The 13,295-nt window shown below is 42.1% G+C and overlaps 1 protein-coding gene across 4 annotated transcripts in view; it reads right to left on the bottom strand.

The window, feature by feature from the left end:
• The window catches only part of ZCCHC8 (zinc finger CCHC-type containing 8), a 39,270-nt gene that overhangs the window by 5,519 nt on the left and 20,456 nt on the right, over positions 1-13,295 (bottom strand). The window lies entirely within an intron of this gene.

Here is a 13,295-nt window from a genome sequence, read left to right as displayed (position 1 = left end):
TTACTGTTTGCCAGGAATAGTCCATGATTAATTTGTTTATATACGTTCATGTAGGAATGATATATTTCAATGAAATTTAAAATATTTTTATAAAAAAACCAACAAAAGAGAGTATGGACCTAAAGAGTTAGAATTTCTAGAATTTCTATAAAATCAGAAATCCAATAAAATGTGTAAATTTCCATAATATAAAAAAAAAGATGTCCCTGACTCAACTCACCTTCCTTTTATCTACCCTCAATTGTCGCTAAATTAATCCTTCTGAAAAACAAACCAAATCCTATTACCCTCAATTTGATGCTCTTCAGTGCCTTCCCAGTCACCTGTAGGGTCCATGCCTTAGAAGGTCTTCCAGGACCAAGAACTTCCTGCCTCCACCGTGCCATCCCTTACTGCCTGGCTTCAACTCCAGCTGTCACTCTGTCCAATGCGCTGTGATGTTTCACGCTTCTGCATTCGCATATCCCATGGTCTCAACTGTTCTAATCCTCCTCATCTACCTGGTATATCCTTGAACTTATCCTTCAAGATGCAGCTCAAAGTCATCAAGCACAGCTACTCAGTTTATCCTTCATGCCACTATTACATTCTGCAAACATCTCTGTGGCAGTATAATACTATTGATCTATTTGAATTGATAACGGACCACATTATAGTAAAATGATGTTTATACAATGGCCATAAATAATGGGCTTGAGTAGGGGAAAACTGCAATCTTTAGGTGACAGATTGTCTAACTAAGGAAAGGAATTGTGTCTTATTCATTCTTGGGATAGAACAGAGTAGTCTGAAATGCAGCTATGTTTTAAAAATTCAGAAAATTCAACTGAGTATCACTGAAATCTTGCAGTCTGAACTTCATTGTACAGTCAGAGTTTGTGAGGAGAATAACAAATGGTCATAGAGTTGAAGAATTAACTCCCTCAGAACAAAGAATAGATAACAGAGGGGAAAGGAAGGATGCAAAAACAGCAGTTTATAAAGGCAAGAAGAGCAATCAGGAAACAGAGTGAGATCAGAACTAAGAGGTAACAACTGAGATACTGTTAGGATTTGGCAAATGGCTAGAAACGGGATGGAGATCAGGGTGGATGGAGTTTAAGGGGAACGGCATTTCTAAGGCTAGGTCATGAGAACTTCGATCCTATTAACTCCAAGGAGCATATAAAGGGGAAGAGGAGCAAGGTGGCAAGAGAGAAGGGAACACAGGGTTCATTATTATTTTTTACAATATATGTATATTGGGGCGGACGACTTGGCCCAGTGGATAGGGCGTCCATCTACCACATGGGAGGTCCATGGTTCAAACCCCAGGCCTCCTTGACCCGTGTGGAGCTGGCCCATGCGCAGTGCTGAAGCACGCAAGGAGTGCCCTGCCATGCAGGGGTGTCCCCTGCGTAGGGGAGCCCCACGTGCAAGGAGTGCGCCCTGTAAGGAGAGCCGCCCAGCATGAAAGAAAGTGCAGCCTGTCCAGGAATGTTGCCGCACACACAGAGAGATGACATAACAAGTTGACGCAACAAAAAGAAACACAGATTCCCGTGCCGCTGACAACAATAGAAGCGGACAAAGAAGACGCAGCAAATAGACACAGAGAACAGACAACTGGGGTAGGGGGGTGGGAAGGGGAGAGAAATAAATAAATAATTTTAAAAATATATATGTATATTATGCTTTCAAGAATAAACCATAACCAAAGAGTTTAAACCAAGTTTCATTTGCACAAATGTCATAAGAAACACTTTTAACATAAGAATGTAAAAATACATAGGAAAATGGCGTTCAGGGATCGAATAATGGAGGAGAAAACACCTCAAAGGACATTACTAGAACGGTTTTTTGAACTTGCCAACTGGACTTAACATGGTTACATATGTGAATATACTTGTTCTTAGGTAACAATCCACTCTGTATGCAATCCACTCTCAAATATTTAGAAAACAGATATATCAAAAGTCAGAATGATAAATGTGGCAAAATGTTAAAAGTTGCTAAATCTGGGTATGCGGCTAGGTATCTGGGTAGGCAGTATAGTGGAGCTTTCTGTATTGTGGTATTATTTTTGCAACTGTATTGTAAGGTTGAATTCCTTAAACTAAAAAGTTAAAAAAAAAGAAGATTCAGGTAGCTATAATTTCATAATTCCAAACCAAAACACTATAACTACAGATTGGTGACATGAAATTAATTTCACTTATAATACATTAATTAATTGCAACTAACAAAAATTTCCACAAGGAAATGAAAATTTAACTCGCTTGAGGAGATTTAAATCATCTAATAGTTCTTCTTTTTGGAAGGGGGCAGTCCACTTACACTGCTACTTGTTAAGCTGGTAGGCAACTGGGGGTGGGTGGGAAGTGCCTGCCTAGATTTAGCACTATCTTACTTGGGGGCTAAAAGGCCAGCCAAGCCAAGTTCAGTTAGCGGGCCCACTTGGCTCTTTCACTAAGCGGTCCTAAAACTTGGCCTTGATAGTTTGATCTGTTACTTGTATGATTGCTTAAGTTTTTCAGAATCTAGATAGGAAAGTGGGGTGCTATTAACCCCATCACAGGGACTTCAACATTTGATGTTTTGGTGGGCAATACTGAGAAGTAAAAACAGAAGGCTGCACTGGAAGCGGTAAGAAACACACATGGAGAGGCTTTTGGTGGGGTCAAGACATGTGGTTTTAGGCCCTGGCTTTAGTGCATGGTTGGAATATACTGCTCTCAGAAGGCTGTAATGGTTCATATTGGTATATCTTTTATGTCTATACTTAGGGAGGAAGCTCTAATTCAGCCACATGGTCCTTTGTTACCTGCAACTTATGAGCCACACCTATTAATGAGCCTGCAACTTATGTGGCAGCTTATTAATAGGTGTGGCTATTTCTAAAGAGGAAGAGGCTGAGGCTCCGGATGGACACAAGGACCTTTAGCCAGTGCCATTGGGACCTTGAACTATATTTAGCTAATGTGTACAAGCTGAAAGTGCCTGCGCATACATGTTGACCTGGTGACAAGGGTACCACGACAGCAAATTTTCAAACAGTCTCAGATGATTTAAATCAGCAAGCAGAGGTGGCTTTCTCCTGCAGATATTATAAGGAAGAAGATCAATTAACTTGCCACTAGGAGATTTCTTCCGACTGAATTTACGTTTACAAGGAGTAGATTCAGCAAACTGGGACCAGCAGATTAACATACTGGAGCTGGTGGCAGAGTTGGCCCAGTGGTTAGGTCATCCGTTTACCACATGGGAGGTCCGCGGTTCAAATCCTGGGCCTCCTTGACCTGTGTGGAGCTGGCCCATGCGCAGTGCTGATGCGTGCAAGGAGTTCCCTGCCACACAGGGGTGTCCCCCGTGTAGGGGAGCCCCATGCACAAGGAGTGCGCCCTGTAAGGAGAGCCGCCCAGTGCGAAAGAAAGTTCAGCCTGCCCAGGAATGACGCCGCACACACGGAGAGCTGACACAGCATGATGACACAACAAAAAGAAACACAGATTCCTGTGCCACTGACAACAACAGAAGCGGACAAAGAAGACGAAGCAAACAGACACAGAGAACAGACAACTGGGGGGGGAAGGGGAGAGAAATAAATAAATAAATCTTAAAACAAAACAAAACAAAACAAAAAAAACATCCTGGAGCTACTGAAACCAAAAGTTTTGTCCTCATTCAGAAAATGCAGAATCTCTATGATGGTCACTGATAAAACTAAGAAGTGTTTGGGGAAGATGGCAGATTAGAGAGATATAGAACTCACTTCTCTCCCAGAAAAATAGCTAAAGAACAGACAGAAATGGTCTGGAAAAAAATGTTCTAGGTTTAGGATACCAGGGGAAGCTTGGACAGCACCCAGAAGAAAAAGGGGAAAAGGAAGAGAATCTTGATGGCAAAACTGTGAGTTAAAGCTGCAGCTGCAGCTGCTGGCACCCACCCCGTGCCCTTGGAGCAGACAGCTTTGAATTCTCAGGCCCCTGGCTGGAGGCTACAGACAGAGGAGGCCCCAGGGGTCTATCTACCAGAGAAAGGACATAGCCTAAGGCTAATTCCGCTTTGGCCAACACATTTGGTCAGCTGTGTCCCAGGAGCCCTTCCAGGCTGGGAGGAGCTGCACCACTGTTTGCCCTGGGAACCCGTAGGAGACTAAAGAGATCCAACTCTCACCAACACACTCCCTATTGACCAGGATTGATTGTTGAGGACACTGAGAGGAGTGGAATAATGTCCCACCCCAGAAAAGAGAGGGAGCTGCTGGCAAAGCCTACAGAACACGCTTGGAGAAAGTTTGATTTGGAGGCTCTGAATAGCCTTGAGGCAGGATCCTCTGTTACACTTTTGCAGTCCCTGCTGCAGGAAACAAGTTCTCATCAAGGTTTGCCACAAAAGGTTTGCCAAAGAGAGCCATCTGCTGGCAGACCAAGGAAGTGCATGTGAGGAAATTAAAAGTAAATCAGCAGCAGCAGCATTTCTGGCCTTTACAAGCTCCCTCCCAAAAGCCCTTGGAAGTAGATCTGCAACCCATTTACTGGGTGCATAGATTTGAGCAACTAAGCAGGGGCAAGTCTAAAGACCAAGAACTGGCTGAACCAAGAATCAAAGAACAGGAGTAATACGCAGCCTCCCACCACTAAATCCCTGCATAAGAGAGAAACTGAGCATCAGAGTAAATGCACTATCATAATCAGATGCTTATATATCAACATAAAATTACAAGCCATACAAAGAAAATGGAAAAAATGACCCAAGCAAAGGAATATATAAAAGCTCCAGATAAGACACAAGTTTGAGACAATTAATCAAAGAGGTTCATAAAAATCTCCTAAATCAAATCAGTAAGTTGAAAGACAATATGGCTAAAGAGATAAAGGACATCAAGAAGATGCGGGGCAAGCACAAAGAAGAATCTGAAAACCGGAACAGGGAAACAACAGAGCTTATGATTATGAAAGACATGATAGGTGAGCTCAAAACACATGAGAAGCATACAACAACTCAAAATGATAGAGAAGAAAGAATAATAAAGAAGACAGAAGAGCTGAAATTGAAATGAGAGAAAAACAGAGAAAAGAATAAAAAAAATTGAGCAGGGGCTCAGGGAATGGACTGATAATACAAAGAGCAACAACATATATGTCATGGGAGTTCCAGAATGAGAAAAGAAGGGAAAAGGGACAGAAAGAGTATTTGAGGACATAATGGCTAAAAATTTCAACTCTCATGAAAGAAAAGACTCTACATGTCCAAAAACTCAGCGTACTTCAATCAGAATAAATCTGAATAGACCAAGACTACTCAGAATATTAAACATCAAAGATAAAGAGAAAATTCTGAGAGTACCAAGTGAGAAGCAAACCACCACATACAAGGGATGCCCAGTAAAACTTAGTGTGAATTTCTCATCAGAAATCATGGAGATGAGAAGGCAGTGGTATGATATAATTAGGATACTGAAAAAGAAAGACTGCCAGCCAAGAATTATTTATCCAGCAAAATTTTCCTTCAAATAGTAATGTGAGTTTAAAATATTCACAAATGAGACACAAAGAGATTTCATAAAAAAGAGTCCACTTTTGCAGGAAGCACTAAAGGGAGACAGGAGAGACAGGTTTGGAGGAGAGTATAGAAGGGAAGTCTACCAGAAAGGATAAGCAAAGGAGTAAAAGGACAGACAAAAATAAGGTATGACATAGGAAAGTCAAAGAATAAAATGCTGGAAGTAAATAATGCATTTACAGTAATATCACTGAATATGTATGGATTAAAGTCCCCAATCAAAAGACATAGGCTGGGGAGTGGATGTGGCTCAAGTGGTTGAGTGCCTGCTTCCCACATGGGAAGTCCTGGGTTTGATCCCCAGTGCCTCCTAAAAACAAAAGCAAAAGTACAAGCAAAGGATAAAACCAATTCTGGGGAGCCGATGTGGCTCACTGGTTGAGTACTGGCTTCCCAAATATGAGGTCCCGGGTGTAATCCCTGGCCCTGGTACCTTAAAAAAAAGAAAAAAAGAAAATGAGCCATCCGTGTGCTGTCAATGACAGACACACCTTAGACCCAGGGATACAAATCGCCTGAAAGTGAAAGGCTCTCTACACAAACTAACCAAAAAAGAGCATGGGTAGCTACACTAATATCAGACAAAAGAGACTTTAAATGCAAAAAAGTTTTAAGAGATACAGAAGGCCATTACATATTAATAAAAGGGACAATCTAACTGGAAGAATAACAGTCATAAATATTTATGCACCTAAGTACAGCGTGCTCCAAAATACATGAGGCAAACTCTGGGAAAAAGTGAAGGGAGAAAGAAACATCTCTACTAGAGTAGTTTTAAAGTTAAAACACCACTTACATAATTAGATAGAACAACTAGACAGAAGATCAACAAGGAAACAGAAATTGAACAATACGATACATGAACTACACCTAACAGACATACGCAGAATATTGTATCCAAAATCAGCAGATTCCACATACTAGCTGAAGAAGCAACTAGAAAATGACCTTGAATTAAAGATTCAATGCGGAACAGCAGAATATACCTGTCTACATATAATGACATGACTTCGGGAAGCTGTTTGACCTAATGTAAGGGGGAAATGGAAAGGAGAAATGAGATTATAAGGCTGTGAGTCTCTAAAAAAGAGTCTGGAGGTTGTCAGAAGGAATACCCCTATGTACAACTGAACAGAGTCTAAGAGACAGATAAGGTAGATACAACCCCAGGTATTGGTTCTTTTGAGGGATAAAGAGACCCACGGGTTCTATGGTCATGGCAGAAGGGGTTCACTGCCATGACAGATAGCCCTTCTTTGGAGCTGGTGTTTCTGCGTGATGGAATTGGACTCAGAGGGGATCTCTTTTCACAAGACTTGCATGCTACTTTATTGGAATTGTAGTCGGTGCTGGGTTTAAGATATATGTAGGGGATTCGAATCTCTGGACTGATAATATGACACCCAGGCCCAGAGCCTCAACAGACTTCAGCTCCTACACTTTGACTTATTGGACTTACTCCACTCAGCTAACATGGAGTTGAAGAAGGTCAACCACCACAACATGGAGCCTAGAGTGTCTACAACTGGAAGCGGGAGGAGTGCATCCAGTACCCATATGGAATCTAAGCACTCACTTGACATAGATGTGCAATGGACACAACCAATCCAATGTCCACAGAGAAAATGTGGAATGGGTGTGGGAACGGTAGCCATGGTGGCTGCTGGGTGTGGGGAACGGGAGGAAGAGATGAGATGTGGAGGCGCTTTCGGGACGTGGAGTTGTCCTGGATAGTGCTTCACGGACAATTAAGGGACATTATAGATCCCCCCAGGACCCACTGGATGGAACGTGAGAGAGTCTGGACTATGATGTGGACCATTGACTATGGGGGGCAGTGATGCTCAGAGATGAACTTACCAGGTGCAATGGATGTGTCATGATGATGGGAGAGAGTGTTGCTGTGGGGGGAATGGGGGGCGGGGACGGTGGGGTTGAATGGGACCTCATATTTTTCATAATGTAATTAAAAAAAAAAATAAATAAATAAAAAAAAAACCAAAAAACCAAAATCAGCAGATTATACATCCTTCTTAAGTACTCATGGATATTTTCTCCAGGATGCATCACATGTGGGGTCATAAAGCAGGTCTCAATTAAAAAAAAATTATGTATACATAAAAATACAGGGAAGCAGATGTGGCTCAACTGATAAGAGCGTCCACCACCATATGGGAGGTCCAGGGTTCAATACCCAGGGCCCCATGGCCCGTGTGGTGAGCTGGCCCACATGCAGTGCTGATGCGCGCAAGGAGTGTTGTGCCATGCAGGGGTTCCCCCACATAGGGGTGCCCCACGCGCAAGGAGTGTGCCCCGCAAGGAGAGCCACCCCATGCAAGAAAAGCGCAGCCCACCCAGGAGTGTGCCGCACACACAGAAAGCTGACACATCAAGATGACACAACAAAAAGAGACACAGATTCCCAGTGCTGCCTACAAGAATGCAAGCAGACACAGAAGAACACACAGTGAATGGACACAGAGAACAGACAATGTGGGGGAAGGGGAAAGAAAAATAAAATTAAATCTTAAAACAAAAAAACAAATATACAAAGCACCTTCTCAGATCACAATGGAACAAAAGTGGAAATGAATAAAACACAGGAAAGGGGAAAATTCACAAATATCTGGAGACTAAACAACACACTCATAAACAATCAGTGAGTCAAAGAAGACACTGTTATAGAGAGAGTCATTAGTAAATATATGGAGATGAATGAAAATGAAAACACAACTTATTAAAACTTATAGGATACAGCAAAGGCAGTGCTGAGAGGGAAATTTATAGCCTTAAACACCTTCGTTAGAAAAAAGAGAGGAGTGATTCCCACAGGCACTGTGCTGTGGAGTGTCAGTAGTGGTGGAAGCAGCAATTTATCTGTGCGACCTCCAAAATTGGAAAGATGCTAATTAAAGTGAAGTTGCTGAACTGAAAGGAGACTGACATTGACAGTGAACCCAGATAAGGTGGAATGAATCAAGGAGTGCATGAAGGAGAAAGTACTCTCCCCACAGCAGGAGCAGCTCATCTACAGGGGCAAACAGATGAATGATGATAAGACAGCAGCTGATTACGATCTTAGGCGGTTCAGCCTTCCACCTTGTGAGGAAGAGGTGGCCATAGGCAGTGATGGACCCTCCCCCATTTTACCTCTTTACCCCCAACACTTACAAATGTGGAATCATATATCCTCTCACTTTATGGGACTCCAGGGCTACTTCAAACTCCCCTGGATGCCAGTCTTGTGTGATTACTGGTGGGGGACTCTGAGGACCCCAGGATGCAGTGTTCCTGGCCCAAAGGACCCTTGTTGGGTATTGGGTTTTAGTTTGAAGTCCTATGTGCTTCTTTCTCATGGCTATGTCCCTGGTTGTCAATAAAACATTTACTGGCAAAAAAATAAAAAAAATAAAAAATAGAAGGTCTAAAATCAAAGACCTAACTGAATACCTGGAGGAACTAGGAAAAGAACAGCCAAGCAATTTCAAAGCAGGGAGAATGAAAGAAATAATAAAGGTTAGAGCAGAAATAAATGAAATTGAGAACAAAAAATCCTAAACCAAAAGAAAACAAACATAGAGAAAGTCAACAAAACCAAAAGCTGGTTCTTTGAGATCAATAAAATTGACAAAGGGAAGCACACTTGGCCCAATGGATAGGGCATTCGCCTACCACTTAGGAGGTCTGTGGTTCAAACCCCGGGCCTCCTTGACCCGTGTGGAGCTGGCCCACACGCAGTGCTGATGCGCGCAAGGAGTGCCATGCCATGCAGGAGTGTCCCCCACGTAGGGGAGCCCTATGCGCAAGGAGTGCGCCCCATAAGGAGAGCCACCCAGCACGAAAGAAAGTGCAGCCTGTCCAAGAATGGCGCTGCACACACGGAGAGCTGACACAACAAGATGACGCAACAAAAAGAAACGCGGATTCCGGGTGCTGCTGACAAGGATAGAAGCGGTCACGAAAGAACACAATGTGAATGGACACAAAAAGCAGATAACTGGGGGAGGGGGGAAGGGGAGAGAAATAAATCTTTAAAAAATAAATAAAATTGACAAACCCCTAACAAAGAAAAAAAAGCGATAAGTTGCAAATAAATACAATCAGAAATGAAAGGAGGGGAGGAAGTTATGACTAACCCCATAGAAATAAATAGGATCATAAGAAGATATTATGAGAAAATGTATGCCAACAAACTAGACGAACCTAGAAATGCACAACCAACCTACACTGATGCTACAAGAAATAAAGAGCTTAACAAATGGATCATCTCAAAAATCTCCCAACAAAGACAAGTCCAGGACCAGTTGGCTTCACAGGTGAGTTCTACCAAGCATTTCAAAAAGAATGAACACCAATCCTGTTTAAATTCTTCCAAAAAATTGAAGAGGAGGGAAAATTTCCCAACATATTTAATGAAGTCAACATCACCCTGATACTAAAGCCAGATAAAAACACTACAAGGAAACTATAAACCAAGCCCTCTAATGAACATAGTTGCAAAAATTTTCAACAAAATACTTGGAAATTTAATCCAACTGTGTTATCAAAAGAATTATACACCACGAGCAAGTAGGATTTATTTCTGGTATGCAAGGCTGGTTCAACATAAGAAAATCAATCAACATCCTTGGTTCTTAACCAGGGTCCACAGACACCCAAGGAGTCTGTGGGAAGATGTCAGGGGGTCCATGAGCTTGAATTGAAAAAAAAAAACCAAAAACTTATTATCTTTATTTTCTCTGACCTTTAACTGAAATCTAGCATTTCCTTTACTTATGAATGTATGCAATAAATTACAGTAGTATTCATTTCATATCATATTATGGCAGTTGTGTATCTCGAAAAATCACTTACACTCATCCATACTTGGAATTATGGTAGTTGTTAGACCTAATGCTGGTTGAGTGTTATAAAACTATCTGCCGTTACATTCTGAAATGGGGTCTGTAGTTTTCACCAGACTGGAAAAGGGATCTGTGGAACAAAAAAGGCTAAAAATCCCTGATCAACGTAATATACCACATCAACAAATTGAAGGAAAAAAACCACATGATCATCTCAAGCGATGCAGAAAAGGCATTCGACAAAATCCAGCATCCTTTCTTGATAAAAATACTTCAAAAGATAGGAATAGAAGGAAAGTTCCTCAATATGATAAAAAGCTTATATGAAAAACCCATAGCTAACATTGTACTCAATGGGGAAAGGTTGAAAGCTTTCCCCCTAAGATCAGGAACAAGATGAGGATGCCCATCACCAATGTTATTCAACATTGAACTAGAAGTTCTAGCTAGAGCAATTAGACAAGAAAAAATAAATAAAAGGCATCCAAATAGGAAAAGAGGATGCAAAACTCTCACTTTTCAGATGACATGATCTTATATTTAGAAAATTCTGAAATGTCTACAACAAACCTACTTGAGCTAATAAATGAGTTCAGCACAAGAGTCAGGATACAAGATCAACATGCAAAAATGAGTAATGTTTCTATACACTAGTATTGAACCATCTGAGGAAGAAATCAGGGAAAAAACTCCATTTACAATAGCAACAAAAAAGACTCAAATATCCTTACGAATATCTATAACCAAAAGAATAAAAAGAGGACCCCCTACACCTCACTCCCTATACAAGAATCAACTCAAAATGGATCGAAGATCTAAATATAAAAGCCAGGACCATAAAACTACTAGAAGAAAATATAGGGAGACATGTTCAAGATCTAGTAGTAGGTGGTAGGTTTCTTGAATCTTTCACCAAAAGCAAGGGCAGGGAAATGGATGTGGCTCAACCAATTGGGCTCCTGTCTACCATATGGGAGGTCCAGGGTTCGATGCCCAGAGCCTCCTGGTGAGGGTAAGCTGGCTCACACAGAGTACCGACCCATGCTGGAATGCCACCCTGAGCAGGAGTGCCCCCGAGTGGGAATGCCACCCAGTGCAGGAAAACCACCCTGCGTAGGAGTGCCGGCTAACACTGAGAGTTGGCGCAGCAAGATAACACAACAAGAGACACAGAGACGAGGAAATAAGAAGACATAGCAGAACAGAGAGTTGAGGTAGCGCAAGAGAGTAATTGCCTCTCTCCCACTCTGGAAAGTCCCAGGATCAGTTCCCAGAGCTGCTTAATGAGAATACAAGCAGGCAGAGGAGAACATACAGCTATCGGACACAGAGAGCAGATAAAAGGGGGGATGGGGGAAGAGAAATAAATAAAATAAATCTGTAAAAAGAAAGTACGGGATAAGTGGCTGTGGCTCAATCAGTTGGGTTCCTGTCTACCATATGGGAAGCCCTGGGTTCGTGTCCCAGGGCCTCCTTGTGAAGACAGGCTCGCCTGCATGCTGCAGAGAGCTGCTGGCCTGGGTACCACAGAGTGCCACCTGGCCCACAAGCGCCAGAGTGCTGCCGGCCCACAAGTGCCACGGAGAGCCGACTCAACCAGGTGATGCAACAAAAAGGGAGACAAGTAAAAACACAGAAGAGTGCACAGCCAATGGACACAGAGAGCAAAGAGCAAGCAAGCTGCAAGGGCGGGGGGGCGGATAAAAAAAAAGAAAGCATAGGCAACAAAAGAAAAACTAGATAAATGGGACCTCCTCAAAATGAAACACTTTTGCACCTCAGAGGACTTCGTCAAGAGGGTGAAAAAAGGCAGCCCAATGGATCGGGCGTTCGCTTACCACATGGGAGGTTCGCGGTTAAAACCCCAGGCCTCCTTGACCCGTGTGGAGCTGGCCCATGTGCAGTGCTGACACACACAAGGAGTGCCGTGCCACACAGGAGTGTCCCCCATGTAGGGGAGCTCCATGCACAAGGAGTGTGCCCTGTAAGGAGAGCTCCCCCACGTGAAAGAAAGTGCAGCCTGTCCAAGAATGGCGCTGTACACATGGAGAGCTGACACAGCAAAGATGACACAACAAAAAGAAACATGGATTCCTGGTGCTGCTGCTAAGGATAGAAGCGGTCACAGAAGAACACACAACGAATGGACACAGAGAGCAGACAATGGGAGGAAAGGGGAGGAAGGGGAGAAAAATAAATAAATCTTCAAAAAAAAAGAGATAATATAATCCCACAATAAGAAGGTAAACAACTCAATTTAAAAAATGTGCAAAAGACTTGAGTAGACATTTGTCCAAAGAATAAATACAAATGGTGAAAAAAAAAAACATGAAAAAATGTTCAACATCACTAGTGATTAGGGAAATGCAAATCAAAGCTACAATGAGATAACATTTCATACTATTAGAATGGCCACTATTAAAAAGACAGAAAAGTGTTGGAGAAGATGTGGAGAGATAGGAACACTTATTCACTGTTGGTGGAAATGTAGAAAGGTACAGCCACTGTGGACGACTACTTGGCAGTTCCTAAGGAAAATGAATAGAAACTTGCCATGTGACCTGGTATATACCACTACTAGGTATATAACCAGAAGAACAGACATTTGCACACCAATGTTCTCAATGGTGTTATTCATGATTGCACTGTTATGAACTAAATATATTGTGCAAGCTAGAATACAGGTCAATAGAACACAGAATGAGGTTAGAGAATAGAAAACTGAGGGTTAACCTGTGTAGAATTGACAAAGGGTTGTAAATCTTTGGAAATGAATAAAAATGGTGAAAGAAAATCATAGGGTCTGCAACTAGCAGTCCTACTTTATGGGTATGACAGTGGTTGAAAGGGAAAGTCTAAGGTCATGTATATAACTAGAAGGAAAGGTAAAAAATGTAACATGGGACT

This window comes from Dasypus novemcinctus, chromosome 19 (assembly GCF_030445035.2).
Source record: "Dasypus novemcinctus isolate mDasNov1 chromosome 19, mDasNov1.1.hap2, whole genome shotgun sequence".
Classification (NCBI taxonomy): Eukaryota; Metazoa; Chordata; class Mammalia; order Cingulata; family Dasypodidae; genus Dasypus; species Dasypus novemcinctus.
The sequence above is the reverse complement of the archived record's forward strand: the minus strand, read 5'-3'. Positions and strand labels throughout refer to the sequence as shown.